Here is a 15,895-nt window from a genome sequence, read left to right on the forward strand (position 1 = left end):
GCCTTGTGGCCGTCAGGGGGTTTCCCGCCCAGGGCCCCCACCTGCCCTCCACCTTGGGGTCCTCTGGGCGGGGGCAGGGAGGGGGTGATGAGGACACTGTTGGTCCCCTTCCCACGATCACCCCTGACCTCTGACCCCAGGTCCCATCCCCCTGGCCAGGCCTGAGGGATCGGCTGGGGCCTCCCACCCCTCCAGCTGAGCCTGGGCAAGGGGTCCTCTGGTCTTGGGCATCCCTTCCACCAGTTTGCCGACCTGGCCCTGCTTCGCCCTGCGCGCCCCCCACCCCCCACCAACTCTCTCCATGGCTGCTGGAAGTGAAAGAGTTAACAAGATCTGTGGCGTTTCCCTCCCAGACTCCTCCTAGATGTATATTTAGCAGACAGGGCAAAGCCAGGGAGAGGAATGCCCAGCTGCCCTGGCACTGGGGCTCCTGATGGCCACACCACTCCCGGGAAGGTGGGGGCGGCTCTAAATGGAAGACTGTGGTCTCAGGCAGGACTTGGAGGCCCCTGTGGAGGAGGGCAGGGCATTGCTTATTTTCCAGGGAGAAGGACTGAGTGACTGAGTCTCCCAGGGCCAGAGGAAGCGGGACTGTGGGAAGGGGGCTGACATCAGAGGGCTCACTGTCGAGGGGCCCTGGGGCAGGGCTGGCTGGGAGGGTTCCTTTCACCTGCTGAGCCCGATGCTGGCCTGGGCCAGGGACCATGGGAACTGAGGGTCTCAGGCGGGGTGCCCCAACTGGTTCAGGTGCCCACCTGGCTGGCTGGACGTGTCTGGAGGGGATACGGCTGGGGAGCCCTGTGCCAGCAGTCACCTGTCCACTTTGGGACAGCGGGCATGGCCAGCAGACATCACGTGGGGTGGGCTAGAGCAGGAGTTTTTCTAAGTTCTCCATTGAGAGCGCTTCCAGGGGCCTGACTGCTGAGAAGTGACTGACAGGTGGGGTGATGGCACAGTAGTTTGGCTTTAATGGTGGGGAGGGGCTGGCACCAGGGCACCTGGGTTCTGGAACTTTCTCTGACACCAAAGCACTGCATGACCTTAGGAGAGTCATTTCCGGCCCCAGGGGTCTCAGTTAGCTCCCCTGTAAGACGTGGAGGTTGGACAAGACGGGACCTATGGTCAAGTCCGTTGGCAAACTCCCGAGTCCTGGATGAACCTCAGTTCAGAGTAGAAGGGTGAGACACAACCTGTTGGTTGGGAGGCATCTCACAGAATAAGCAGCAGCTTCTGAGAGTCTACCATGGACCAGTGTGTGTGTGTGTGTGTGTGTGTGTGCCCCTCCTGGCCTTCTGAGACCTCTGACCTCCCTCTTAGACCTGCTGTCTCCCCTCCAGGGATCTCCTCTGTGATGAAATAAAAGTGGACTCCCATCGAGTGAAAGCGTTAGTCGCTCAGTCGTGTCCGACTCTTTGCGACCCCATGGACTGTAGAAGACTGCCAGGCTTCTCTGTCCATGGAATTTTCCAGGCAAGAATACTAGAGTGGGTTATCATTTCCTTCTCCAGGGGATCTTCCTGACCCAGGAATCAAACCCGCATCTGCATCTCCTGCATTGGCAGGCAGATCCTTTACCTCTGAGCCACCTGGGAAGCCGCAGGACCAGACACTAGACTTAATATTTTGTTTGCTCCATCTCAGAGACTCTTCACAATAACCCTCAGGAGGTAAGAATTATTGCCGTTGTTCTTCTAGATGGACATGAAAAAAAATGGAAGAGTTAGTTGCTCAGTCATGTCTGACTCTTTGCCGCCCCGTGGACCTTCCCGACGGAGGAATCGAAACAGGGTGTGGATGAACCTTAGTCTTGATGAACGTTAGTCTTGATGAACCATGCATTGCCGGCAGATTCTTTACCATCTGAGCCACCAGGGAAGCCCAGAGATGGACATACACTGAGGGTCAAAGAGTTAAAGCAATTGGCCTGCGAAACATACCTAGTTGGTGGTGAGGCAGGACTCGGTCTGTCCATGCCTGGGTCCAGTGCATCTCACACTTGCGCACGGCTCAGGGGGGTGCTTGAGTGAGCGTGGAGCCCAGATCCGGGAGGGACGCAGAGGGCACACGTCGCTTTGCTTTCTTCTCGCTCTTGGAGTCAGGGAAGAGCAGAGAGCACTTTGCTGAAGCCTGGTGGGTGGGGCGGGAGCCGACGCCCGTGGGAAATGAATGAAGGCGGTCAGGTGGGCGGTGCCGGCTTGGAGGCCTCTCTTGGAGGCTGAGTTTCTTCCGATGGTTCTTAAGATCACGTTCCGGAAGGATCCCTCCAACTGCATTATAGACGAGGGGTTGATGAGGCTGGAGACCCCTTAGGAGACCATTGGGAGGGTCCAAGCATCATAGAAAAGGTGAGTCCAGGAAGGAGGGCCCAGATGCCCCTGCAGGGTATGCTGAGTTTGGAGGAGACCCGGGGACAGAGAGAGGGAAGGCTCACCCTCTCTGTGGCCCCTGGAGCCCTTCCGGAGGGAAGGGAGGTTTCGGAAGAGGCTGCACATGGAGACAGAGGAGGATGTTTGCCTGTGTTGTGACATAATTCCAGATAGGAACATCCCAGGACTTCACTGGCGGTCCAGTGACTAAGACTCTGCGCTCCTGATGCAGGGGGCCCAGGTTCAACTCCTGGTCAGGAAACGAAGATCCTGTAAACCCCACGGTGTAGCAAAAAAAAAAAAAAAAACTATTTATTAATATTGTTTAAATCAGTGTATATTAATAAATATTAATATATTTAACAATATTAATGATTAGCATTAATAAAGTGAAAACAATAATAGAAGTAGAGTGTGGGCTTCCATGGTGGTCCAGTGGGTTAAGACTCTGAGCTTCCAAGGCAGGGGGCACAGCTTCGATTCCTAGTTAGAGAACTAAGATCCCACATGTCACATGACATGGCCAAGAATAAATAAATTAATGTTTTTTAAAAAGTAGAGTGTCCTATGTGAGAGGTTAGAAGTGCATACCTGGTTTTCTCTGATTGGTCCTAAGCTGGAAGCAGGGATGCGAGCTAGGGCAACTGTCAATCATTAATCAAGCCCTGCCCACATGGGATGATTGCTGCAGGGGTTACTGTTTGGCTTTCTGGACCACTTGTTCAGGATAGCGGTCTTATTTCCTACAAGTCTGACTTACGGCAAGCAGGCCGGCTTCCTGGCATGGTTGCCGCAGATTGCGGGTCAGAGATCTATTTTTATAGATGCCCTGGCCATGATCCATCTGTCTATTTAGTGTCTCAACAACAACCCATGAGTATCACCCGTTTTTCAGGCAAGCAAACGAGGAATTGAAAAGGCTAACTACTTGCCGAAGTCATAGGGCCAGTACATTTCAGAACCTGGACAGGAAGCCACTGGTTTTGAGCTTATATTTCTTTTCATTTCAGTCTTCCGAAGGCAAGGGTCCTGACCCCTAGCCTCCAGCCCCTGTGCCAGTACATTGAGCTTGCTCTCAATAAATATTTACTAAAGTTAAGGTGTAGTAAAGTTTGAGGGAACCAGGTAGAAATGCAAAAAGAAAGTGTGTGTGTGGTGGGGTTGGGTAGTTCCCTGGTGGCCCAGTGGTTATGATTCTGGGCTTTCACTGCAGTGGCCCAGGTTCAATACCTCGTCAGGAAACTGAGATCCCACAGGCCACGTGACATGGCCAAATAAAATAACAGAATAGAATGAGATGCTGGGGGATCCTGGCCGGAAAGTCACCTGCAGTTAGAGCTGTCAAGCGTTTGACCATCTTCCCTCTCGGAATCCCACTGGCATCCCACGGGCGTCTCCACACTCCGGGCTTGGAAGCCAAAACCACAGGCTGAGACATGCGGGTCTGGGCCAGCTGGGTGGGAGGGAACTTGCCTCTGGGAGACAAAAGCCGTCCGCCCACCCGCCTGTCCACCACCCTGTTGTAATCGATGTATTGGGAGATCTGGTCCAACCTCGCTGAGTAATTAGGAGCAGTCAAGAGCTGAGAAGGACACTTCCTCCCAGGAGCTGGCCTGGGGGTCAGGTCAGGTGAGGGGGACGGGAGCCTCCAGCCCTGTTGAAGGTGGAATTCTCAGGTGGCCACGTGATCTCTGTCCTTGGGAGTTAACCGTGATTATATTATGTTACACAGTAAACGAGATTTCCAAAGGAGAGAACCACACTGCAGGGGAGGGCAGTGACCTGAGGTCAGGTGATGGGGTGGTCAGACAACCCCCACCCCGGGGTGGAGGCGGGGGCGTCAGGTGATCTGGCTGCCAGCGTGTTCTGTATTCGCCCTGAGATTCCACAAGCCCTAGTTTGTGTATCTCTGAAGGGAGCGGTTGGCCTGAGCAATCTAACGCTGCCAACTGTGATCTGGATTCCTCTGAGGCCAAGAGAGGCCAGGACGGAGGCCAGCTCCCCTGGGTGATGCTGGTCCGGTGGATGTCAGTGGCTGCTCGGTCCTGGGAGAAACCACATCCGGATGTGGGTGCAGTGTCCCTGAACCCTTGGGGTTCCCACCCCGCCCCCTGCAGCCTCAGTTCCTCTACGACCTCAGGTCGGAAGGGCTGCACCTAGAAGAACCAAAAAGCGTGGCTGTTGATCTTTCCCAGTCCTCAGTTCTGCTTTCTCCCCGGGGCCTTACAGGAGGGTGTGGTCACAACTGATAAAGACCTGAGCGTCCAGCCAGCCGGCTCAGTACACACAAAGGTTGGGCATCGGGAGCCTGAGCCAGGGCTGGGGAGGGGACTGGCCCCTCGCCACCGCCACTCACGGCCCTTCTGACTCTGCGTGGACGAAACTCACTGCAGGAGAAAGGCAGTGGGCAGGGAGTGCACGCCGCTGTGAGGCGCTTCAGTGGCTCTGCCTCCGTCAGCCTCTCTCTTTCTTCTTTTCCCCAGAAAGGCATCCACCAGAGGGCTTGGTTCCCTGAAAAACTCAGGGACGAGAAAAGCAACTAGGGATGATCACACCAAGGGAAGTAAGTCAGAAAGACAAACACCATATGATATCACTCACATGTGGAATCTGAAATATGACACAGATGAGCTTATCTTCAAAGCGGAAACAGACTCACAGACGCAGAGCCCAGACTTGTGGTTGCCAAGGGGGAGGCAGGTAGGGGAGGGATGGAGAGGGAGGTTGGGATTGGGAGATGCAAATTATGACATATAGAGTGGTTAAAGAACAGGGTCCTAGTGTATATTCAGTGTCCTGGGATAAGCCATAAAGAATGGATGCATGCTCAGTCACATCAGTCGTGCCTGACTCTGACACTATGGACTGTAAACCACCAGGCTCCTCTGTCCATGGGATTCTCCAGGCAAGAATACTGGAGTGAACTGCCATGGCCTTCTCCAGGGGATGTTTCAGACCCAGGGATGGAACCCATGTCTCTTACGTCTCCTGCACTGGCAGGTGGGTTCTTTACCACTAGTGCCACCCGGGAAGCCCACACAAAGCCCTCTGGTGGCTTCCTATTGCCTCGGGTAGGATCCCGCCCTTTGAGGTACCAGCTCCCAGGCTCTCAGCCTGTCTCTGCCCATGTCCCCCTCCCAACCATGCTCCAGCCAAGCTTTCAGATTCTCGGCACCTACTCAGTGCCTGACAAATGGATGTTATTCTCCATTAAATTGGTACCAAGTGCCTGAGTGATAACAGGCAGTCTGGCCAATCAGAGAGTTTCCTTTTAGCTTTGAAGTTCTGAGCGGAGCCGCCGGCACCTGCGTGCACACCAGTCTCAGCTCCCTTGCTATGCAGTGCTGTCCAGCGGCTCTGCAGAGAGATTCTGGGTCCCCTTGAACTGGGGGGACAACCTGGGCCTTTATCGTCCCCACCCCTTGCTGCCTGCCTGCCACTGGCTGCCCTCCGTGGGGCTCCAGGGGAAAGGAAGGGCTGCAGGCGGGGCAGAGGGCCCCTGGCGGGGGCTCTGGATCAAACTGTTTTGCCAGCAGCACAGGGGCCCCTTCCAGTCCTCCAGGCCCTGAAACTCACCCACAGGAGGGGAGAGCAAGGTCGAAGCTGAGGTGGGGCTGAGATGCCAGCTCCTGGGCGAGGAGGAGGAGGAATCTGCACAAAGGGTCCTTCTGCATCGAGGGGCCCCAGTGGGCAGGCCTGCAGCTAAGAAAACATCTTTAGTGGTTTTTACTGCAGGCACCTACATTCCTGAATAGCTGAAGGGGAGAAGGCCCCAGAAGGGGGTGGAGGGAGGCTCCCCACCTGGCCTTGCTACAAGGAACAAGCATTGAAGGGAGCTGGAAATGTGGTACATAAAGTTCTGGGAGCTTGTTAAGGGCAGACCCTCAAGGAAGCCAGGAGCCAACCAACAGACAAGGCCTGGCTTTCTTTCTCTCGGGGCCAGAGTGCTCAGTGCAGTGTTGAGCTTCTCAGGGGAGTCCTGTGTCCATGAGGCTTTCAGAGAAAGGAGTTTTCTCCGAGGGAGAGGAATGCCTGTTTTTCCTCTATTTGTAGATCTCCAGAGTGTATCTGGTAAGAGTTGGGGCCAGGGCTGCTGGTCACCCACCCACACGGGGTGGAACCAAGTGGGACAACTCTTCGGCCAGAAGACAAAAGAGTCTCTTTAGCTCCAAAGGACACCACTCTGGGTCTCAGACTCACAGTCCCAGGCACTGGGAAAGGCAGAATTCTAAGTGCGCCCTGAGAATTGCTCCTGTGATTGCGTGCTTAGTCGCTCAGTCGTGTCTGACTCTGAGACCTCATGGACTGTAGCCCGCTTGTCTCTTCTGTCCATGGGATTCTCAGGCAGGAATACTGGAGTGCGTTGCTGCTTCCTTCTCCAGGGGATCTTCCCGACCCAGGAATCAAACCCACGTCTCCTACATTGACAAGTGGATTCTTTACCACTGCACCACCTGAAAAGCCCCTAAGATTATTTTTTCATTAAATGGCAAAAGGGATTCACAATGGAATAAATTTACTAATCAGCAGACCTTCAAATAGAGTGGTTCTCTGGATGGGCCTGACCTAAACTGAAAGAGCCCTTTAAAAGCAGAGTTTCTCTGATGGCAAAAGGAGAATCAGCGACTCCAAGCACAAGAAGGATTTGATGCACCATCAGTGGCTTTGAAGGAGGGGGCAGGGTCGCCAGGGGGTGGGGGCTGCAGGGAAAGGATTTGAGAGCTGCCTCCAAATGGCAACCCACTCCAGTATGCTTTTGCCTGGAGAATCCCATGGATGGATGAGCCTGGTAGGCTACAGTCCATGGGGTCGCCAAGAGTCAGACACGACTGAGCGACTTCAATTTCCCTCACTTCACTTCCAGGAACGGAGACCAGCCAGCAGCCAGCAAGAACACAGAGGCCTCAGTCCTACAGCCGCGGGGAACTGGTTCTGCCGACAACCTAAATAAACTTGGGGGCAAATTCTCCCCCAGAACCTTCGGTAAGAGCTCAGCCTGGCCACCGCCTTGATTTTGGCCTCCAGTTCTTAAGCAGGGACCCAGTCAAGCCCATCCCAGACCTCTGACCTACAAAGCAGGGAGCTAATAGATCAGGCTTGTTAAGCCTCTAAGCTTGTGGTGACTTGTTACTTGGCAGCAGGGAACTATTGTGCCTACACAGTGAAGGGTTCTGGTCATCATGCATGTTGACCCAAGTGAGAAGGAAAAGGCATGATTCTGACTCACCCACAACCTGGAGGTGACAGGCTCCTCCTACCCTCTGTTTATGTCCCTCCTCCACACCGTAGCATCCAAATCTTTGTCCATTAGCCTCTGCCAGAAGCCCCAGGCTTCCCAGCTGATGCAGTGGGTAAAGAATCCACCGGCAGTGCAGGAGACACAGGAGACCCGGGTTTGATCCCTGGGTCGGGAAGATCCCCTGGAGAAGGGAATGGCAACCCACTCCAGTAATTCTGTCTGGAGAACCCCATAGACAAAGGAGCCTGGTGGGCTACAGTCCATGGGGTCGCAAAGAGTCCGACAGGACTAAAGCAACTAAGCGCGCAAGCACTCAGAGGCTCCAAGCTCCAATCACCCGACTAGGAAGTTTGGGCACAAACCACTTATCAATAGACTAACTGCAGGTGAATAGTATGGCTTCTTAGGCCTAATTACCCATGTTTCTTATATGGTCGCTTCTCTGTTAACTTTTCCTGTATTTCTGCCGAAACTATTGGATCACTCAGTCCTTGACAAAAGCTAAATCCCTTCCGGCAAGTTATCTAGGACTCCCTGATCCAGGACCCAGACTGTTCTTCCAGAGAGTTCCTTAAAGCTCAGAATGGATTGCTTTCTCTGTTGGTCCCATGATCTACGTGACTTGATTTCATTCTTTGGCACAGACGGTGAGCTGTTCATCAAAATCCCTGCTCCCCTTTCACAGCATAGCGCCGTCGCTGAGGAGCTGAGACTACATTTCCCAGCTGCCCTTGCAACCAGGTGTGGTCATGTGACTAGTTCCCACCAATAGTATGCGAGCCAAAGAGATACGTACCAATGCTTTAGGAGGCAGGGAAAGAAGCAGGTGTGCCTCCCCCATCCATCTTCTCTCCGGCCAGCCGGATGGAGGTGACAGAACAGCGGAGCCTTGAGATGGAGAGAGCCTGGGTCCCTGGATCACCGTATGGAGAAAACCCACTGGCCAATCAAGAATCCCGGCCTTGGTGTGTTAAGAGAGTAAGAAATAAATTTCTAAGATATTTAGACCATTATGCTTTTGGGGTGTATTTGTTGCTGCTTTTTAGCCCCCTTTTTATGATATGGATCCCTCTACTTGGCCCTCGGCCTGAATCAGATTGCTCAAGGTGCTGACTAAACTCCTGGTATGAAAACCTCCAAACATTCCCTGCATTTCACTGCCCTTGGCTGGCTCCAGTCCCCATCCTGGTTTATGCTGTCTGCTTGCTCCAGAGTCTGGCTGACTCAGCTGGCCTGGGCCACCATCCATCCGCTGTCGATGAGTGCCTGGCTCACAGAAAAATGCACGTTTATTCCTCCAAAACATAGGGCTCTTTTTTTTCAGCAAAGGTGGCAATATATTTGGAGAAGAGAGCACCCAGGCCTCTGGTACCCTGGGACACAGCCAGGAACACACGTCTTCAGGCTCAGCTCTCTGAGCCAGAGCTGCCAGCGCTGGGAGCAGAGGCGGCCCAGGCTGATGGGGGGAAGGGAGGAGACCAGAAGGAGGTGACAACTCTCTCGGAAAGCAATTAAGCGCTTCTTGGTGGCCTCAGGGACAACCTCAACTTTTTTGGACTTTCCCCCCTGGGACGGCTGAGGCATGGGGGAGGAGAGCCTCTATAACTGCAGTTCTGAAGGCTCTGCTTAGTGATGTGGCGTGCAGAAGACTCCGAGGAGTCTTGGCCACCCGCCTGCCGGGGGTGGCCTCTCCTGCGCCCGTGGCGGTCTCTGGTGTAAAGAACCCATCCTCTTGTCTGAAGCAGCCACGTGGGGAGCCTGGGAAGGGACTGGCGTAGGCACCAGGATCGAGAGCCCCAACCAGCTGTCCACACCTGGAGTACAGCTCCGGGTCTGCAGCCTCAGCAGAGAGAGGACAGGCTTGATTATGGATGGTCAAGCCACCTAGAACAGGTCCAGCAGGCCCAGGGCAGGCCCCGGTGGTGGCTCATGAATACCACAGCCCAGCTCCGGCTGGAATCAGGATGCCCTGGAGGGCATAGACTTAACACGGCAGTCCCTTGTTCAGACGGCTCCAGGAAGATGCCTCTGCCTCAGCAATTTCCAGGGCAAATTTGCTTTTGATTGAAGCCTGGAAGAAACAGTGGCAGACTCCCCAGGGCCCAGCAGTCTAGCCACTGGCTCCTGCTGGTTTTTCCAGTCTGTGAGCAAAAAATCCAACCAAATGCATAGGCTGTCTTGGAGGTTGCTTGGTCGCTCAGTCGTTTCCGACTCTTTGTGACCCCACGGACTGCAGCCCACCAGGCTCCTCTGTCCGTGGGGATTCTCCAGGCCAGAATACTGGAGTGGGTAGCCTATCCCTTCTCCAGGGGATCTTCCCAACCCAGGAATCGAACCCAGAATTCTCCTGCATTGCAGGAGGATTCTTTACTAGCTGAGCTAATGACAACAAGCTGACCTGGGCTGTCCCACAGATGCCCAGAACCCACTCAGAGAGGGTCAGGAAAGGTCTCTGGGCCTCCCCACACGTATAGGTGGCCACACAAGAGCCCTGAATCCTCCATGTGTAGCCAAGGGGGCACCCCCACTTCCCATCGGGGCAGATCTCAGCACTAACCCTGCAGTGGTGATGAGCTGAGGAACCGGTGGTGAGTGCATCTCGTTCAGGATGCATCTATAGAGATTTCATTCCTTTTTTTTTTTTTCATTCTTGGCCACACAGCATGCAAAATCTCAGTTCCTCGACCAGTGATCGAACCTGCACTCCCTGACGTGGAAGCCTGGAGTCTTAACCACTGGACCACCAGGGAGGTCCCCGTTTAGAGATTTCAAGTGAGAATCTTTTCCCAACATCCGCCCAATTCCTTCACCGTGGCTCACCACCCTTTCTGCCCCAAATCCTTTCCAACAGCTTAAGTCCTTCCCTCTGTACACCCAGCGTGGTTCCTCTCATTCCGCCACTTGTAACTTAGGACTTCGCTCTCATTACCTCCTTCCAGACGTCCCCTTTCTGAATCTAGCTGGGTCCTCTGCATGCCCACTTGGCACGCACATCTGACCTGATCCCCACCTACAAACCCCATCTCTCCCAGGGGATCCAGAGGTCTGCAGTTTGCCAGATGCAATAATCCAGTGCATGGTGCTGGGCACCCACAGTAATACCAGAGCCTGAGGTCCTCCCAGGACTGGCGGCTCAGATGGCTCCCAGAGCAGAATAACCTGAGCCGGCTGCCCTTTCCTCCTCGTGAGTGACTCAGCGGGAGGCTGGCCGACAGAAAACAAACCAAGTCCTGGATCTTGCAGAAGGGATAGCGAGCAAGGCCAAGGCCTTAGGCTGCGCGGGGCGAGCTACTGAGGCTAGCAGCAGAGCTGGACGCCGAAAAGATGCTCACCCTCACTTAGAACAAGAGTCGCGTGAAAACTGTACCCAGGTCCCATGTTCCACCAAGCTGACTGGCAAACATCAAAGGTTTGATCACGCACTGAGTTGGCAAGGGTGGAGAAAGGCTTTTTCATGCTTTGCTAGCAGGATTGTAAACCCACACAATGTCTCTGGAGAGTAATTTGGCACTGTCTACTAAATGCACAAATTCCTTGACCCAGCAATTCCACTTCTGGACATACAGCTTCTAGTTATGCCTGCACATCGGTGAAGCGACAGGTGGCATTGCTTACAAGAAGGACGAGACTTGGAGGTGTTCTCCGTAGGTCCCCCCTCATGGTATGCCCAGGTGATGGAATACAGCAGCCAGACAAAGAATCAGAACCATGGATGGACATGGAAACACAGCTCAGACACATGGTAACGTGGGAAGACACAAGAAAAGCAAAGCAGAAGAGCAGGTTATGGGGCTCACTGGTTTCCAGTCTCGATGAATGAATGAAACGGCATGCTACCATTTGGGTGAAAAGGGTAAGAAAAAACCATATATCTGCTTGTCTGGTTGAATGTGCTGAAGAATCTCTCTGGATGGATACCCAAAGAAACTGGTTTCATTGGTTTTGTTTTTTTTTAGGAACAAGCATTTTCATTATAGACCCTGTTTTATAACTTTAACCTTGTGAATTGTGTGAATATATTACATATAGAGGAAGAAAATATAGTGTTTAGAATATGTGCTCCCCACCTCCATAATGGAAAGGAATAACTCCCAGTGCTTGAGAGGCAAGCACTAGCTCCTGGATAACATGAGGTGATGGAGGTCTTACGTTCACATGGTGTGTTAGCTTCTAGTTTTTTAAAACATCTTTTGTCCATGCTGCCGGGCCTGTGGAATCTTAAGTCCCCTGGCCAGGGAACAAATCCACACCCCCCACAGTGAAAGCACAGAGTCTCACCCACTGGAGCGCCCAGGAAGTCCTGTATTCATTCACTCTCTGACAGCAAAATGATCACAGCACTTCTGACTTACCCCACATAGTATTACCCCTTGCAAACATGTTTTTCATCAAGGTCAAATAACCTTTGATGAAAGGTCATATCTTTTCTTCTAAAGGTGGAGAGGGAACCTGTGTGGTCTTGTTCTGTGATTGTCAAGTCTGCATACACTGCCCTCCAATGCCCTGGTTTCTAGAACAGACAAAGCTGTGACTCAACACGGAAGCTAAGAGCAGAGTTGATGTGGGAGTGGATTCCCCCGGCTCCCGCTGGTCCCTCCAGAGCCTGGAGTGGGGACCACCCTCTCCCCACAGCCTACCTGGGACCGGAGACCGTCCTGGGACTGGGGACCTCACTGTCCTTCAGCCTCATCCACTCCCAGGTCCTCTGCTCTTGATGCCAGACCTGGGGCCCCCACGTTGCTCCCCTGTAAACTGGCGACTTCGCTCTCAGACCTGCCCATCTCGTGGAATTGTGGCGAGGCTCCAACGAGCAAGCACAGAAAACATCTGGACAGATACAACCCAGACTGGCTTCTGTGGGGAGTGGCATGGGGACAGCGGAGAAGAGGGGTCGGAGCACATGTCTTATCTTCAGCCAACTCTGATCTTACTTTGAATGTTTTAACAAGTATGAATTCCTTTGTGTGATTGGAAAAAAAAAAAGTTTGTAAAGGTTCACAGTAACTAAATATGGTAATGCAATAATTTCAGCCCTGATAAGCTCTCCTATGCCTATGTGTGGGTCGCTTGGCCCAGCTATGGATGCTTTTAGTTCAAGGATGCCAATGAAATCGGCTGGGATGGAGACCTGGGTTCCAGGGGAGGTGGGAGACAGAGGCATGGCTCCAGGTGGCTGGCCGGCTCCTCCCTTCCCCCTCTGAGCCCCCACGTATGAGACATATGCTTCTCCCTTGCTCTCTGGCCAGACCAGCTTGCAGGAAGGAGCCCTGGTTCCAGAGAGAGGGATGCTACGGAAAGAGTGGAGTCAGCACAGAGCACATTTTCAAAAAATCAATCGCCAGGGCAGCAGCCCACCAGAGTAAGAGGGCTGGGCGCCGGGGCCATCGTCCCAAGAAGCCAGCTTGCAGCTGGGGGTTCTGGGCATTCTGATAGCTCAGCAGACACTGGGGCCAGCCTTGGCCAACTGTATTCAGTGCCCAAGGGCACAGCGCGGGCCGGCACACCTTTACCAGGCGGCGAGGAGGAATGGGGCTGTGCGCATTTGTACTTGTTTATTTGCTGTTTGGAGCTCCTTGCACGTGGGTGGGGGTGCACACGTCCCCATGGGGTTGGAGTCTGCCCAGGACAAACCCTCCCTTGCTCACAGCCCCTCCCAGGTCTGAGAAAGCAGCTGGGGGCACAGTCCATGGAGGAGAACCCAGGAGACCTCTGGAGCAAGAAAAGGGACCAAATAAGGAGACCGCTGTTGTTCCTAACAGGGGGTCTCCACACCCACTGTTTTCCCATGATGGGAGGGCGGGTCCCCAGGATGACTGAAGAAGGGGGAGATGGGATGGCGGAGATCCGGAGCTCCTGAGTGCACCAGGTCACAGCTGAGCTCACATTTCAGTGCCTCTCACCCTTCTGGAATTTACCTCCTGCCCCCAGGCTCCGGCCGCAGTTATTCTGGGGCAAGGGGCCGGAAATTCTTGGTGTGCTGGGAACAAGTTCTGTCTTTTCCTCCTGAGCTGCCCAGGCCCTGGTGGACCAAGGGAACCGGTGGTTCTCTGCTGGGGTCTGCAGCTGCCCAGTGGCCAATGACAGCCTGAGGGCAGGAGTGAAAAATGACCCGGGGCCTGAGTCAGCACGGCTGAGACCTCTACCCACTCTCACCCTGAACAAGTCCAGCCCATCAGATTGGAGAGACACCCACACGCCACCTCCGACAGACAGCCTCCTACTCAAAACCTGAATCTCCTCTATCAGCCCAAACAGAGATCATCATGCAGAGGGCAGGGAGAGGCCTTCCCTAATTCAGAGGCCAATGGGTTTTTTTTGGTAAAGGGCCAAAGAGCACAGATTTTTGACTTAAAAAAAATTATGTATTTTAATTGGCTGTGCCGGGTCTTAGTTTCAGCACTCAGGATCTATAGTTGCAGCATGTGAACTCTTAGTTGCAGCATATGGGATCTAGTTCCTGACCAGGGATCGAACCCAGGCCCATTGGGAGCTCAGAGTCTTAGCCTCTGGACCCCCAGGGAAGTCCCAAAGGTTTTTGACTTTTTGGCTACGTGGTCTCCATCACTGCCATTGCAGCATGAACACAGACAGACAATAATACATCAACACATGGGCGCAGCTGTGTTCCAATAAAACTGTATTTATAAAAACAGGCAGAGGGCCAGCCTTTGGCCTGTATGGTTTACTGACCCCTGTTGTAATTCACCAGACTCCTGCCCAGGCAGTTCAGAGCAGCCTTTAGGGCTAGCCGTCCTTCCTAAACCCTGGACCTGCTGTGGCTATCTTGAGTTCCCCAAGGGCCTGACTGTCCATCATTGCAGAGAGGACAGTTTTTGGTTTTTTTTTTTCAACACTTATTTACTTGACTGTGCCCAGTCTGAGTTGAAGCATGCAGGACCTTTAGTCGTGGCACGCAAACTCTTGGTTGCAGCGTGTGGGATCTAGTCCCCTGACTAGAGATCGAACCCAGGCCCCCTGCACTGTGTGCCGAGTCCTAGCCCCTGGACTACGAGGGACGTCCCGAGGAAAGTGTGTAAGCGGGGAGAGGAAGCAGATTTTTGCTGAACTGAGCCCCCCACGCTGACCCTGGGAAATCGCTTCCCCTTTGCTCAGTTTAATTCGACCTGATCAGATGCCTCCCCTGTGAACACGTGTTTGTGGCTCCATAAATCTCCAAGGTAGGCCACTGAAAAAGATGAACACGGAGTGACCCATCTTCAGGGGCATGTGAGTCTAGAGAAAAAGCGGGAAGCCTGGGGAGAGGCCATGGGGCTTAGGATCAGCCTGCTGTGGGGAAAAAATGGGTTCAAGTCTCCGAGCTGCCGTCACTTACTAACCGAATGACCTTGGGCAAGTTACTTAATCTCTCTAAGCTTTATAGTTTCTTTGCTTTATAAAATAGAGATAAAAATAGTCCTTGGTTCCTGGAGCCCTGAGGTTTAGATCAGATTACCCATGTAAAGCATTTAACACCTAGTATGTTTGGGGGGCAGGGCTGCGACTGTGGCTATGACTGTTAGCTTACTTCTTCCATGTATCAGACCTGTGCTAGAGACCGCCAGGTTAAATCTTTTCTTTTTTTTTTTTGGCTGCTCCAGGTCTCTGTTGCAGCATGCAGGCTTTCCTTGTTACAGAGCACAGGCTGTGGAGCACAAGGGTTTAGCTGCCCCGAGGCGTGAGGGATGCCAGTTCCCCGACCAGGGATCAAACCTGCGTCTCCTGCATTGGAAGGTGGATTCTTAACCTACTTATGGGACCATCAGGGAGGCCCCTCTATGAGATAGCTCTTATTATTTCTGCGTTACAGGTGAGGAAACTGGGGGTTGAGAGAAGCAATGACTCCCCCAGGGCGTACAGAGTTAGTTACAGTCAAAAGGGAAGGGTGAAAAAAAATCTGAAAAAATAAAGGTATATATGTAGAATAACTGAATCACTGGGCTGAACACCTGAAAGCTAACACAACGTTGTAAACAAACTATCTTTTTCTGTGTGTGCTCAGTGGCTCAGTCGTGTCTGACTCTTTGCGACCCCAGGGACTGTAGCCCGCCAGGCTCCCCTGTCCATGGGATTCTCCAGGCAAGAATACTGGAATGGGTTGCCATTTCCTTCTCCAGGGGATCGTCCCGACCCAGGAAACGAACCTGTGTCTGCTACATTGGTAGGCGGATTCTTTACCAGTGAGCCCCAGGGAAGCCCCAAGACCTTCATTACTCTGAACCTCACCATTTACCCTAAGACCATGAGACCCAGGCTATGTAAAGTCTCTCGGTTCCCCTAGGAGTGGAGCGCA

At 53.3% G+C, this 15,895-nt stretch overlaps 2 long non-coding RNA genes across 3 annotated transcripts in view; one reads left to right on the plus strand and one right to left on the minus strand.

Annotated features, from left to right (window-relative positions):
• The first annotated feature begins 1,530 nt into the window (after positions 1–1,530).
• On the plus strand, positions 1,531–8,462 carry LOC122433403. Of its 2 annotated transcripts, none has more exons than XR_006267093.1 (3): positions 1,531–1,667; positions 7,231–7,349; positions 8,250–8,462. It is a non-coding gene; the product is annotated as an uncharacterized LOC122433403 (long non-coding RNA). The 2 variants fall into 2 exon arrangements; XR_006267095.1 differs by lacking the exon at positions 1,531–1,667 and adding an exon at positions 2,265–2,345.
• The window catches only part of LOC122433298, a 39,612-nt gene continuing 25,382 nt past the window's right edge, over positions 1,666–15,895 (minus strand). The window contains exons 3-4 of the long non-coding RNA XR_006267080.1: positions 8,402–8,566; positions 1,666–2,636 (exon numbers count right to left, since the gene is read on the minus strand). This is a non-coding gene — a long non-coding RNA (uncharacterized LOC122433298). The remainder of the gene's footprint in view (positions 2,637–8,401; positions 8,567–15,895) is intronic.

This window comes from Cervus canadensis, chromosome 1 (genome assembly GCF_019320065.1).
Source record: "Cervus canadensis isolate Bull #8, Minnesota chromosome 1, ASM1932006v1, whole genome shotgun sequence".
NCBI classification, from domain to species: Eukaryota; Metazoa; Chordata; class Mammalia; order Artiodactyla; family Cervidae; genus Cervus; species Cervus canadensis.